This window comes from Physeter macrocephalus, chromosome 8 (genome assembly GCF_002837175.3).
Source record: "Physeter macrocephalus isolate SW-GA chromosome 8, ASM283717v5, whole genome shotgun sequence".
Classification (NCBI taxonomy): Eukaryota; Metazoa; Chordata; class Mammalia; order Artiodactyla; family Physeteridae; genus Physeter; species Physeter macrocephalus.
The window spans coordinates 17,025,594-17,040,248 of NC_041221.1; positions in this window are offsets into that span (position 1 = coordinate 17,025,594).

The window sequence follows — 14,655 nt, forward strand, 5'->3', positions numbered from 1 at the left end:
GGCACGTCTGCAGCTGCCGGAGCGTCACCCAGCAGGGAAGCTTTGCTCCCAAGCACTCCGAGCCTGGGCTGTGCTCTTGTTCAGTCCACACAGATGATTCTTTCTTTGTTATTAGCAGAGGGACTTCTAGGGAGGGTCCAGAACTGGACGTGTTCTGTGTGTGGAGGTAATGAAGAGATGCCACCAACGGGCTGCGGGTGGACCCGCCCCTGCCCCCCCACAACCCCAGAGGAGGTGGGCCTGTGAACCAAGGGCCTCACACGGTCACTGCTAACTGCAGGGCCGTCCCCCCTCCTCCCTTCACCAACTGCCCCCAGGCAGAGGGGAGGAGCTGGGGGGCCACCTTAAGAAAAGCAGCCAGTGGGTGGGCATTTTTTTTTTTTTTTTTTTTTTTTTTTTTACTGTGTAGAGAGACGTGGAGTGTGAGCAAGTAGACAGTCTAGGATTTGAGGAGCTGGGGGGCCACCTTAAGAAAAGCAGCCAGTGGGTGGGCATTTTTTTTTTTTTTTTTTTTTTTTTACTGTGTAGAGAGACGTGGAGTGTGTGCAAGTAGACAGTCTAGGATTTGGTTTGAGCAACACGCTTCCTTCACGGGCCACCCAGGTGGGCATGATGTTCTAAGCCCGCAGGTCTGAGCCCGCCCACGCCACCTGCCCGCGTGCTTCCCTCCGTATCGATGCGCTCCTTTGCACGCCCCAGAAGGAATCCATTCACCTGAATCGTGAGTGATCAGTGATGACTTTGCCCTGCAGGGGAGACACAGGAGGGTTTCAACCAACAACTCACATCATCCAAGACACCGGACACATCATGTCTCCAAAATCTGTCTCCTTGGTGTTTTCCTTTTCTACCCTCCCCGACGTGGCTGCCTGCAGTGTTGCACCTATGCCCTTCAAGTCTCCACTCCTTTTTTATGCGGAGAAGTTTATGGGATCCTAGCTTGCGTTTGCACACCCAGGCATTCAGTAAAAACAAAAGCACTAACAAAATCTGACAAACCGAGAAACCGTCTGCTAAGACACCTCTCGTTGGAAGGCTCTGTGTGGGCAGAGATACTATATTGCTTCTCTGACTTATGTCTCGCTCTCTCTCTCTGAGAGAGAGGGAGAGATTTTAACAAATTAACTTACGCAGTGATGGAGGCTAAGTCCAAAGTCTGCAGGGAGGGCCGGCAGGCTGGAGATTCAGGGCAGGGTTTCAGTTCAAGTGCACAGGCCATCTGCTGGCAGAATTCCTACCTCTTCTGGGAGGTCAGCCTTTGTTCTATCCAGGCCTTCAGCTGACTGGATGCGGCCCCTCCCCCCCCCCCCCCGGGACAGGGAGGGCAACCTGCTTTACTCTAAGTCCACCAATTTAAATGTTAGTCTCATTCAAAGAACACGTCCATAGAAGCATCCATAAAAGTACTTGAGCCAATATGTGGGCACCGAGGCCCAGCCAAGTTGACACATCAGATGAACCATCACAGGGAGACTGGAGCACGCGCTCAAGCCAGCTCCACAGTGCCTGTGCTCACACGGGACTCCTCTGTTGGGGTGGAGGCTGCTCACACGCCCATCTGGGGCACTGCGCTCAGCCCTCTGTGGAGGCCCTGCTTCCAGCCCACAGCCCTGTCACCCCCATCAGCAGCCAGCACACCTGGTCTCAAAGGTGAGCATTGCATGTGGGGAAGGATAGTGGCCTTTGCATCTGAAGCATCACTGAACAGGACGGGCCCGGGCTCAACCTTCCAAAGCCCTTGGAATTCAGGAAGGATGCTACTGGATCTTGAAATAATTTGTGTTTTGCAATTAGGCCTTCAACTCTATAACTTGTCATCCAGGATTTTCCAGAGACTTTGTCTTTGTACGGCATTTTTAAAAAGCTTGATTTTAACGGATTTAGGAGGCACACGTGGAGAAGGAACCCGGGCTTGATGCATATTGCAAAGTGGTGACTGCTCTTCTCCTAACGCAGCTTGGAAGATGGGCTCAGACGCGTGCCCCCACTGGGCTGGTTCCGTCTCCCGTGGAATCGCTGTCCTCCTTTCCTGGGCTGGCTGCTGTGCGTCCAGGTCACGGGTCCTCGCTGGGCCCGTCACAGAAGGCGGGACGCTTCCCCAGCACCTCAGGAGCGGCTGCGATGCCCTGGGTTAAGTGCCATTGATTTCAGAGCAGCAGGTTGATTTCTTGCAGTGTGATCGAGTTTCAAGCTAGTTCCCGTTGAATTAATTTTTGCTCTTCCGCGTTTGAAGTTCAGACGGGAATAACCGGCCTGCGAAGGACTCCTTGCATTCCCGCTGCGTGATGAAGCTGGAGGCGGGTATTTCGCCCGTCTCCAGGGAGAGGTTTGATTTTGAAGCCTTTGGTGGTTTCTAGGAGACCGTTCTGACTCTGCCTGCAGCCAGTGGCTCACGAGGAGGACGAGTAGGTGGACGCAGGGCTTCTGACCCTCCCATTTGCTCGTGGCGCGTGAGGAGGCGGCTCTGGGAGACCCTCTGCCCTGCGCGGGGGAGGTTTGACGCCTTCGATTCCCAGCGAGATCCAGAGCCTTTGGGTTTGCGGTGTGAGCTGGAGGGGAGAGGATATGGCCGGGGCTTCACAAAATCCTACTTTTCAGACATCACAGCCTCCTCGGCCTGCAAACCCGCCCAGCCATCCCTATGCAGACTACGCTTCAAAGCAGCTGGCCCGTCTGACCCCTCCCTGTTTTGTTTGGCTTTGTTTTCATTCTTTGCTTCTTTTAGATTATGTACTGGTTTTACCTGTGTTCAGAGATGTAGGGGACTGTCTTTCTGTCCTCACATGAAATGAGGATGCCTTCCTCAGGGACTTGGGGGCACCTCCTTGGCGGGGGCAGCCTTTCACCACTCTCAGGGCCGGTCAGAGGGACAGTCCATGGCAAGCTTGGTGGTCAACGTGACAGCTGGTAGTTTTGTGACTGAAATTCAACGTACCTCGCATGCAAGGCCTTTGAAGAAATAAATGAGGGCTCTCCGAAAGCCATAAAGGGCTGCACAAATGCTAACCGTTCTCGTCACTAATAAAGTGCATAGAGCCGGTGGTGAGTCAGGCACCGCCTTTTGCGAGGGGTCTGCTTTCCACCCGAGTTCAAGGCGCCAGGTACCTAACAGAATGGGGAAAGCCAAACAAGCATCTACCAGAGTCCCCTGGCTTATCCCCGGCCCTGCTCCTCTCTATTTGCAGAGGTTAAAGGAGAAGCAGCAAACTTTTCAAAACATTCATTGAGCTGCGAGTTTAGACATTGATAGTTAGTTCTAATTGGAGATGGAGTGATCTCTCTCTGCAGGAGGGGTCCTTGCTGGGGAGTGGGATGTGACACTGTTTTATCTGGACCCCAAGTTTAAATCAGTCATTGGTTTCTTTTTTTTTTTTTAATTTATTTATTTATGGCTGTGTTGGGTCTTCGTTTCTGTGCAAGGGCTTTCTCTAGTTGTGACAAGCGGGGGCCACTCTTCATCGTGGTGCGCCGGCCTCTCACTATCGTGGCCTCTCCTGTTGCGTAGCACAGGCTCCAGACGCGCAGGCTCAGTAATTGTGGCTCACGGGCCCAGTTGCTCCGCAGCTTGTGGGATCTTCCCAGACCAGGGCTCGAACCCGTGTCCCTTGCATCGGCAGGCAGATTCTCAACCACTGCACCACCAGGGAAGCCCAGTCTTTGGTTTCTTGATACCAGGGAATCCTCCTGGGCAGTGTCTGCAGGGTCGGGGGCGGGGAGCGGGAAGGAGAGCTGAGGGGTCGGTGAGCCGCCCCTCCCATCACAATGGAGGAGAGGTCTGCAGCTGATGCAGATGAAACGCAGGGAGCCTCAGTGCGAGAGGGGTCCTAGCCAGAGAAGGCTGGTCTGGGGAGACGGACGGATCACTGCCTGCCTGTGTGTCCTGAATAGCTAAGGAGGTAAGGGGTATGTTTCAGCCCCCATGAATCTTGTGTGTTTCGGTAACTGGAAATTTAATTCATTGTAAATATCTGCAATGTATGCCTATTTTATTGCTCTTTTAATCCAATTATGATTTTGCTAAACTTTTGTGCAGTCGACCCTGTCTTCCCTCCAGCGCTTAGAAAACCATGTGAAGAGACTTCTAGCAAAAAACTCATTTTGGTTTCAGGGAAGAACAGGGTCAGCAAAGGGGAGAAGTTAGTGAGGTGCTAGCCTTCTGTTTCCTGACTGTCCTTATCTCAGGGTGCTGCCTCACCTGCAGGAGGACGGGGGATCCCAACGAATGCAGATGATCCCCCCCCACTTCTGGTCCATGCCCCCAACCCTGCATCTGAAGAGTGGGAACCCCGTGTTCTGCTGTCAGAATGAACAAAGGTGACATCTAGTGGCGAAATCATTGAACTACAGACAAGTGTTCCCTGGGCCCCAGAATCGGATTCACTGATTCATTCATTCATTCATTCATTCATTCATTCCATAGATGCTGTTCTGAGACTTTAATCCTGGAAAGCTAAAGCTCATGCAGATTTATTATTATTAAGCTCTTAAAATCTAGAAATTTATAAATGTTTCTGATAGAAACATCCAGTCCAGCACCTCATCCAAAATTTGAATCTCTGCTTCAGCATCCCTGCTGGACAGCCAACCGACCTCTCTGTGGACCCTCCAGAGGCAGAAAACTCACCTGATCAGTTCATTCCCTTTTCGCAGAATCATGTTGAAGCTGGGCAGGATCTAGAGGCCATTTGGTCCACACCCTCAATGTACAGGTGGGAGAAGGAAGAACAGATGAGAAAAAGCTTGGAGGACACTCAGGCGGTGAGTCAGTGGCTGAGTCAGACTAAACCTGAGTTCTCCTTTTGTGACGCCACAGGTTTTTCTCTAGCAAACACTTAGTAGACTTTTCCTTCCTTCTTTCCTCCCTTTTTCCCCTCCTTTCCTTCACCCCTTTCTCCTGTCCTCTTTCTTCCTTTCCTCAACAAATAGTTTCAACTACCCATTTCATTTACCCAGACACCATGCAGAGTAAATGCAAACCATCTTAGGGATTTGGGAGCAGACATTCTTGTGGGGAGAACATAGTCAGTGGACAGGCAGTTACAGGATCCTGTAAAAATAAAGAGGACAGGCAGTGAGGAAAGTGGTCTAATCATCATGCTTATGGTTGACAGGGACAAAACAACAAAAAATGCCTTAAACAAGGAGAAAAGGCTGGCTCATAGCCTGGGGAGCCAAGATGGACAGTCCAGGAGCTGAGACTATGTCAATAGGACCCTTTATCTTTGTCTCTTGGGTCTGCTTCCCTCTCTGTGTTGGTCACTTTCTCTCCCACTGAGGATGGCTGCCCACAGCAGTGTGTGTGTGTGTGTGTGTGTGTGTGTGTGTGTGTGTGGAGGCGGGGGGATGGGTACCACCCCAGGAAGGCAGGGCCACAGACAGAGCAAGACGCAGGTGGAGGAAGAGAGCTCATCTCTCCTAAATCTGCATTTCAAATCCCAAGAAAGCACCAGCAGAACTGAATGGCCTTCCAGGTCCACCCAGAAACAAGACTGTGGAAGGTTTCTAGGGGGGTCTTGGTCACAGCCCATCTCTGCAGCCAGGAGGGAAGGTCGCTATGCCTGGTAACCCTACCAGAACACCAAGATGGGATGGGGAAGGCAACTCATTGAAAGTGAGGATGTTGGCAGATGTACAGACTGGGGCTGCCTTTGGGACTCAGAGAAAACTTCTAGGACCGAAGAAGGTCAGACTCAGGATGGGAATGAGTTTGTCTCAGCCAAGAGAAATGGGTGTGAGGGTGGAACAGCACACACCAGGGCCAGGAGTGTGGAGGGGACACTTGGAGCACTTAGGGGGGTCGAACAGGACTGGGGAGTGCCGCCAGAGCTCAGGCTGAATGGAAACAGGGACTCTGTAGTCCGGGTTATGCCTCTGAGACCTTATTCATGGGGTACTCTGGGGCCATAGGCAGTTTTTAAGTACAAAAGCGATCTGTTCAGACTTTGATCTTATACAGATAATTGTGGTTGCAATAAGAATTGAGCAAATGCCTGGCAGCAAAGAAACCGGTCAAGAGGTAATAAATCTGAAATGGAAAGGATGTGGGTGCACAGGGATGTTGCCTGAAATTAAAGTCCATAATATGCTCACTTTTCTTTTCACACATTTCTGGGCCAGAGAACTCAGGGTGCAAGTGGCTCAGGGCCTCTGGAGGTACTCCATCTCGTGGCCTCAGTTTCCTCATGTGAAAGGAGGGAATTAGAGTCAAGAACTTCAAAGACTCCCTTCTGTTCTAAAATTCTGTATTCCATACTGTATAATGAAAAACTAGGCAAGGATCCCTGAAAGGGATCCTATACCTGAAAAAAAGACGGAAGAGGACATGTGATTAGAAATCAGGCCTCTCTTCTGGTCTCTCTGAAAAACCACTGAAATACTGTTTCCGTACTATTACTTTCACATCAATTCCTTTGTATTAAAATCTGATTAAATATAATCAGCGCTTGAACTTCACTCTGTACTTCTCAAAGCACTCCTCGTGCAGAAACACCCAAACATGTTTAATCTCTCGTCCAGGAACTCCCTGTGAGTTGGGGTTGTATATGCTCAGACCCCGGGCTCCCCTCCAGACCCCCATTACTCCTTAGCTGTTGCCATTTGCTGACAGGAAAACGGTTTCCAGCAGTTGGTCAATATTTGCCCAGCCCTGGAATATTCAATGGAGACATGAACCCACTGCTTAGGAGGCAAATGGCACATGATTAATTTTGAATGAGTGAGGGGGGACCCAGCCACTTCTTTTGGATCTGCATTTACTTATGAGCTTTGGCAATGCAAGACACATTTCCGAGTTCTAAGTTCTTAGATTAAAGTTTGTCTTTTTAAATCAAAAGTAAGCAAGTCCTCTGTAATATGCCTGACGTATACTTATTGCAATGTTCTTTAGAAGCAATTTCCATTCTGATATGCCATTGCCTGGATTATTATTAAAGAGCTAAGAAAATTGAGAGGAGATCAAGATTACATTTTTCAGAGATGTAACTACAAAATGAATGGGGAATTATAAGAACATTGCAAAAGTAATAGAGTTTAAACTATTAAACAGATAGATGTCAATTAATGGATGCTGCAGAGTTTGTTTTCTTAACACTCCCATCATCAGAATTATGAAGCTGGAGTCTTACAGACTGTGGTTTTAAAACATCTGTATGGAAAGGTTTTTCTATGCTGTAGGGAAATGAATCCGTTTGGAAGTAATGCACAATTATTATTTTTATTATTCTTATAATTTAAAAACTACAATAAAATCAAAGTATAATATAATAAACAAAAATGAACCTTTCACCTTAAATGAGCTAATACAAGCATTTGCATTGGACTTTTAAATTTATTTGTACAGATGGATATAGGTCCACCAGATCCCTCCTTAGAACCAGTACTAACCCCCCCTCCCCATGAGACCCTCCCCGGCATACGGCATGTGTACAGCCCGTGTTCTTATACTTTTATCATATGTATGCTTTTACTCTGCACATATATTCTTCATTTGAATAACTTGCATATTTGAACATGGATAGTATGTTCTGGGCTTTGCTTTTCCTACAATTCTGATGAGGCACAGAACATAGGAAAACACCCAGGTGAGTTTAGCCCTCCTCATACTGATGAATATTAATACTAAACAGTTTCCTGGGCCACTCTGACAACTTGCCACAAACCAGGAAACTTAAAACAAGAAGTTACTGTCTCACAGTCTGGAGGGCAGAAGTCCGACACCAAGATGTCGCAGGGCCGCCCTCCCTCCCGAGGCTCCGGGCTGGGTCCTTCCTGCCTCTTCTGGCTTCTGGGGGTTCCGGGTGTGCCTGGGCTGTAGCTGCATCACGCCATCTGCCTCTGTTGTCACACGTCCCTTCTACGTGGGGCTGACCCCAAGCGCCCTTTGCCTCCCTCTTATAAGGACGCACATGACTGCCCTCAGGGTCCACCATGATAATTCAGAATAGCCTCCTCTTCTCAAAATCTCTTCTGTGATCTCTTTTCCTTAGATGGTAAAATATCATCTTTTTCCATGTAAAGTAGTGCTCACAGGCTCCAGGACGTGAGTCTGTCTGGGGAGGAGGGTGCCTTTCTCAGCCACCTCAGGGTGTTTCTTTCTTGGGACCTGGCAACGATGTTGCTGGTGGGACGTGCATATGAGTGTTCATGGGGGGCTACCTGGAATCGGGATGCCGAGCCTGTGCCCCCCCCACCCCCAGCGGTGTCAGAGGCCTGTTCCCCATGTGCCCACCCACATCCAGTTGACAAACTTGAAAGTCTTTCCCAATATCAGGGCTCAGATGACAACTCATTTGAAAAGGGTTGTTTCCCCTAAGAGTCAGTCAGATGCACCGGGTTTTCCTGTTTAGGGCTGAGTTGTTGGCATTTTTCTTATTGATTTGTGAAGACTTCTTTACATGTTTTGGGGATTAATCTGTTTTTTTTCTGTTATATATGATGAAACTTCTCTCAGGATATCACTGTTTTAAAACTTTGCTTAAGGGCATATTTTGGTCATGGAGAAGTTTTCAAATTTAAAGAAGTCAATTTAATTTGTTTTTCCCTTCATATCTAAGTTTTGCATCTCAAAGTATCCTTCCATACCACCTAATTTTGTCCTACAGTTTTATTTTTCCACATTTGGTTTAAAATCCACCTGGAATATATTTCTGTGTATAGTGTGGGGCAAAGACCTAATTTTATTTTATTTTTCCACATGTGAGGCTTTTATGACTAGAGCTACCATTTTCTCATTGATTTCTAATGCTTCCTCTATTTATTAACCTTTTTCATTTGATTGATTTCATTTGATTCTAGGTTTTCTTCTTCTTTGTTTCATCAACATCTTTCTTGCTATGCACCAGCATCATGCTGACTTCATTACTATGTAATAAAAATAAGTTTTGATAGTGGGCAAGGAAAACCTTCACCCTTTTCTTTTTAATTCTTTTGATTATTCTTATACCTTTCTTTTTATAATTGAATTTTAGAATCTTTTTTTGAATTTATGCTTAAATCCCTGTAGGGTTTTGTTTTTTCACCTGCATTAAACTGAATGCCAGATTTAGGGAAAACTTGACTTTTCAGGCCTGTTGAGTCCTCCATGTCATGGATGGAATATATTTCACTATATTTATTATTATTATTATTTTTTTTTAGTTCTTGAAAAATGCTGGATAGTATTCTTCACAGTGGTGTTTTATACCTTCTATTAGGTTTATTTGATGCATTATAGTTTTAGATCTTACTTTTTTATTACATTTCCTAAAACCCATTGTTGCTAATCTATAGGAAGACTACTGATTTTTGAATGTTTGTGTGGTGTCCAGACAACTTGCTGAAATCTTTAGTGAGTTCTACTAGTTGTCTATATATTTTATTGGGTTTTCCTTGAAAACGGTTCCATCGTATGCATTTTAGTATCTCCAACCCTGGCTCCCCAGCGGGATCTGTCTATTCCTGCATAATAAATAACCACATGCTTAGAGGCTGAAAACCACACACATTTATCTTCTCACAGTTCGGTGAGTCGGGAGTCTGGGCGCAGCCGGGCTGGCAACACTGCTCACTCCCTTTTCAGTCTGCAGAGACCAGTCACTTCCGGTCCCCGCAGGCCCCGAGCTCACCCTCCCATGGAGCATCCTCAATGATGAGGGTGTCCTTGAATTATGAGGGTGTCCTTGTGGGGGTGGTGAGGAGATCTCACATGCGAAGTATATTTATTTTGGAGTTCCAATCTCCCTGTGTCGCTGGATACTTTCCTCTGTAGTGTATCGAGGAAGTTCTTGAATCTCAGCTCCATTCATTGTAGACGACCTTTGGGTCCAAGATTTGGCAGCTGATGGAGCAAAGTGTTGGAGCCGCTCCCAGGGACATAAGTTAACACCACAAACTCAGAATTTCTGCTTGGTGCACCCGTATCAATTAATTTGTTCTATTCTTGCATTATATTCCTTCCACCTGGATGCAACATCTGGAGATCAGTTTCCAATCCTATTCTATATGTTTCTGTTAAGATAAATCATGAATCTTTTACTATAAATGAGCAAATCTTGCAATTCTTTGGATGTGTAGGGTTCATCTTAAGGGGTCACACCTGGTGCTCACTCCTTGTACATCCAGCTCATCTTCCTGAACCCTGTCCTGCTGCCCAGCAGTGACCCTGGGAACACTGAGAAGGGTGGACATGGGTCTTGAGGAGGATCTGTGTTCCTTACATGCCAAGGTCTCAGGAGAGGTCCTAATGAGCTCGTTAGGCAAGAGGGGACGGACCTCCTCAGATAGGGGAAGAAGGGCTACCTCTAGTGTCAAGGGAATTTTGGCAGAATTTGGGGGATTGAGGTTTACAGCCTCATTGGCTCCCACCCCCAACGTCCCTATTCCAAGTTTCAGGGTCCCTGTCCCTCCCAGTCGATGTCCTAAATGTAATATGACACCTTCACAAGTTGTGCATTCAATTTGTGTTGTAATTTTTCCATTTGCAGAATTAGAGTTTAGTCTTGGTTTGCAGAAGTTTTGACTTTATAGTTACAAAAGATGCACGTTTATTTCATTCGCAGAAGCTTTCTGACTACTCACCTGGTCTTTATACCGGACATTGAAAGCCATGGGCTTATGATGCTCTCCCTCCAAACTCTCCAGCAGGTGTAAGAAGCTTCCAAGCCACCCCACAAGTCTTATTTCCCCCAAATTGTTCTGACAGAGCTGGGTCCACACCCAAGTGTCCAGTGGTGGCCCTGGGGCAGTGTTGGTTGTCAGGACACAGTCGAAAGACAAGATGGTACACAGGGGAGCAGGAGGAGAAGCTGGACATCCTCTGAGTTACTTGCCTGAATATTGCTGCTAAGTAGCAAATAGCTTTTCTTGCTAAGTCTGACAACCAGTTTTAAAAAAATAGACTGTAAAAAAAGAGTTTGCCAGTAGGCTCTTGCAAACCAGTTCACTCTCAAATGTGTCCTTTTCTTTTGCGTTTCCCTCCATTTTCCTTGGAGCATCTTACAACCTCTCAGCCAAACAAAGGTTCTGAAGTTAACAAAATGCTTAAAAATATATTGCCTTCCTCAGGAGAGAAAGCTTAGCAATTCTTCTAATGAACCATGTAGGAAACTTAAAGGATATTTTTCAAGTTAAAAATGTCCTGCACACTAGAATGTTTGATTGAGCTTTTCTGATTCATCTTCATTCCAATTCTAGGTGAAATGCTTTCCCAACTGCCCTGATAGAGGTAGTGCCTTGTATTCTCTTGACTACTGGGCAGCCGTGCTTACACAGCTAATATTCTCTTTGGCAATTATTCACATAACGTCCCATACAGAGCGGGCTGCTGGATCTAAGGCAGGAAGCGCGGAGGGCATCTCCTCACCTACCTGAGAACTTGTCAAGGTGATTCTCAGATCTTAAAGTATGTGTTTTTTTAAAATTTTAATAAAAAAGACCCCAACTCAAAGCCTCAATGGGGGTGGCAAGCAATGGAAACTGAGTATGTGGAATTTGTAAATGGTAGCTCATTTCTGGAAACACCATGAGGTCCTCAGCTGTGGTTTTCCAATCCCTGAACAGACACGGGGCACATCACACCTCCGGGTGGAGCTTGGTCAGTAAAGTTATCATGCAATTATCATCGACTGGCCTTTAATTATTAATTGTCACTTCTGGGGCTGTCTGTGGACTGAGTGCTGTATTTCTTCTGAAAGTGGGACCCAGATTTGACAGGTAGGAGGGAGTGCAGAGAAAATAATCAGCACTGCCATGAATAATTGAGCTTTAATAATTTTTGCTGCATTTAGAAATCATTTCCCACACTTGTTACGTGACCAAAGTGCCTGAAGCCAAAAAGTTGATTAGACTCATCTCATACTTGGTGAAACTCTGTGGCCTGAATGACAGCGAGGTGCAGATTTTCCAGAAGAAAGCTTGTGGAAGAGGAGTCTGTAAGGAATGTCTGAGTGGCACTGCCTATCTGTGGCGTCACCCAGCAAGGAAGCTCTTCAGATACTGAGACTGATAGCAGGTTGAGGACAGAGCTGTTTCTTTTATAACCACTTTATTATTGTTGATTTTCATTTACAAGGCAACATTTTAATTATAAAGACAATATTTATTCACTGTAAACAAATTTAAAAACTAAGTAAAAAAAGTATATAACAAGAAAGGTAAATACCTACTTTCTCTCCTGTTGTGGCCACCCTAGAGAAACAGAAGGGACCACCACTCAGAATTGGGTTTGGATGTCAAGATTGATTACACCACACAACCAAGAGGGGAGGAAAAGGTTTGCTTGTTACATAATGAGGCCTTTGGGAGAGAGCAGGGCAGAATCCCCAGATTGTGTGAAAATAGCTCAAGAGAGCAGAGCACAGAGTTTGCGGTATGGTTGAAGGAGGGAGGCTGAGGGGTTCCCACACTTGCGCTGGGGCTTAGTGGTTTCAATCTCCCACTGGTGCTGAGGGGGGGACACCCATGCTGTCTTATCAGCTTGCCCAGATGTGGGGCAAAAGGAAAAAACAGAGAGGTGGGGCTGAAAGCTGTCAGCAGTCAACCATCAAAAATGGGGTCATACTATTTATTCCATTTCTTTAGATCTCTCACTCCAGGTAAACCATTGTTTAGTTTTCTTAGTATGCATCCAGATATTTTCTATGTATGGATAAAAATATTCTTAAATGCAATCTATATCTCCATCATCAACCCTCATCCATCCATCCGTCATCCACTCAAACATCTACCCATCCATCCACCTACCCACCCACCCAGCCATCCATCCATTTATCTATCTACCCACCCACCCAGCCATCCATCCGTTTATCCATCTACCCATCCATCCATCCATCCATCCATCCATCCATCCATCCTATTTTAATGCAAAAATGGCATCACATTACACATTCCTTTCTGAATTTGTTTTTCCACTTAACCATGAGTCTGGAAAGGACATTGTCCTAGTTCTCCTGATGGCTTCCTGGTGTCCCATGTCCCTGATGGTGGCCACTTGGGGTGTTTCTGTTTTCTCCCATCACAAACAATCCTTGTACCACATGCGGGTGGGATATTCTCTCAGAAGTGTGATCGTTAGGTCACAGGGCATACACATTATAAGTTTTGATGGATAATGTCAAATTGCCTTCCCAAACTCTGCTCTGGAACACGCTGTGACCACAGGTTAAAAGAACTTCTTGTTCTATCAACTGTGTTGATAGGGGTGGGGAGGGGTACTGGAAACAATCTACCCACTTGAGTGTAAGAAAGTGTTACAGAATTAGTTTCCATCTTCCCAGATACTTATTGCCTTTTTATTTCTTATTACTCTGAACTGTCAGTTTTTCTCAAGCCAATCATTCCTTTCTTATTAATTTGTAAGAAATCCTTTCTGGTTTTGCAAATATGGCTTCTGGTTTGTCATTTGACTGTTTATACAATGTTTTGCTCAAGAAAACTTTTTCATTATTGTGAAATAAAAGTGAGCAGTTTCATCTTTTAAGAAACCACTTGTTTTGTTATATTTAGAAAGTTCTCCTCTGATGAAAGATTAGCTGTTTTCTTATTCTTATGATTTTGTTCTAATAGTTTTTAATTTGTATATGCAAATTGATGCTCCAAGAAGAATTTCTTTAGTTGTGAGGCATGAAATAGAATCCCTCGCTTTATCTAATTGCTGGCATCTTGTCTCAATACTATTTAGAAATTATTAATCTTTTACCTGGTGATTTGAAACGTTACCTCTATCATACTAATCATTCTGAATTTTGTTTCACTTCTGGAATTTATATGTTTTATTTGATCTATATGCTGATTTCTCTCCTATTTTATGGTTTTATTTATTGTGCTTAATAATATATTTCAATGTCAAATAAGGCAGCTTCTCTGAATTAGTCCTTATTCAAAACTTTCTTGACTATTTAAAAGTGTTTATATTTCTGAAAGATCATTATGTCATTTTATACGGATCCTCTCTCTACCAGAAAACGTTGAAGATTCTGTTGTTATTCAAACTGGAAATGCATTAAAAATATAGAGTAATTTGGGTAGAAATGATATCTTTATATAGCTGTCTTTTTAGCTAAGAACATGATTTGTTGGCATTTATTCAATATTCTTTTACATCTTTACATAATGTTTTAATGTTTTTAAAATATAAGTCCTGCTTTTTCCTTAAATTTATAGTTATTTTAATTATTCTTTTATTGTAAACTGAATTGTTTCTTCCTTCGTATTTCTAATTGGTCATTGGTATTTTTTTTAACATCTTTATTGGAGTATAATTGCTTTACAATGGTATGTTAGTTTCTGCTTTATAAGAAAGTGAATCAGTTATACATATACATATACATATGTTCCCATATCTCTTCCCTCTTGCGTCTCCTTCCCTCCCTCCCTATCCCACCCCACTAGGTGGTCACAAAGCACCGAGCTGATCTCCCTGTGCTATGCGGCTGTTTCCCACTAGCTATCTATTATACATTTGGTAGTGTATATATGTTCATGCCACTCTCTCACTTTGTCACAGCTTACCCTTCCTCCTCCCCATATCCTCAAGTCCATTCTCTAGTAGGTCTGTCTTTATTTCCGTCTTACCCCTAGTTTCTTCATGACATTTTTTTTTCTCTTAGATTCCATATATATGTGTTAGCATACGGTATTTGTCTTTCTCTTTCTGACTTACTTCACTCTGTATGACAGACT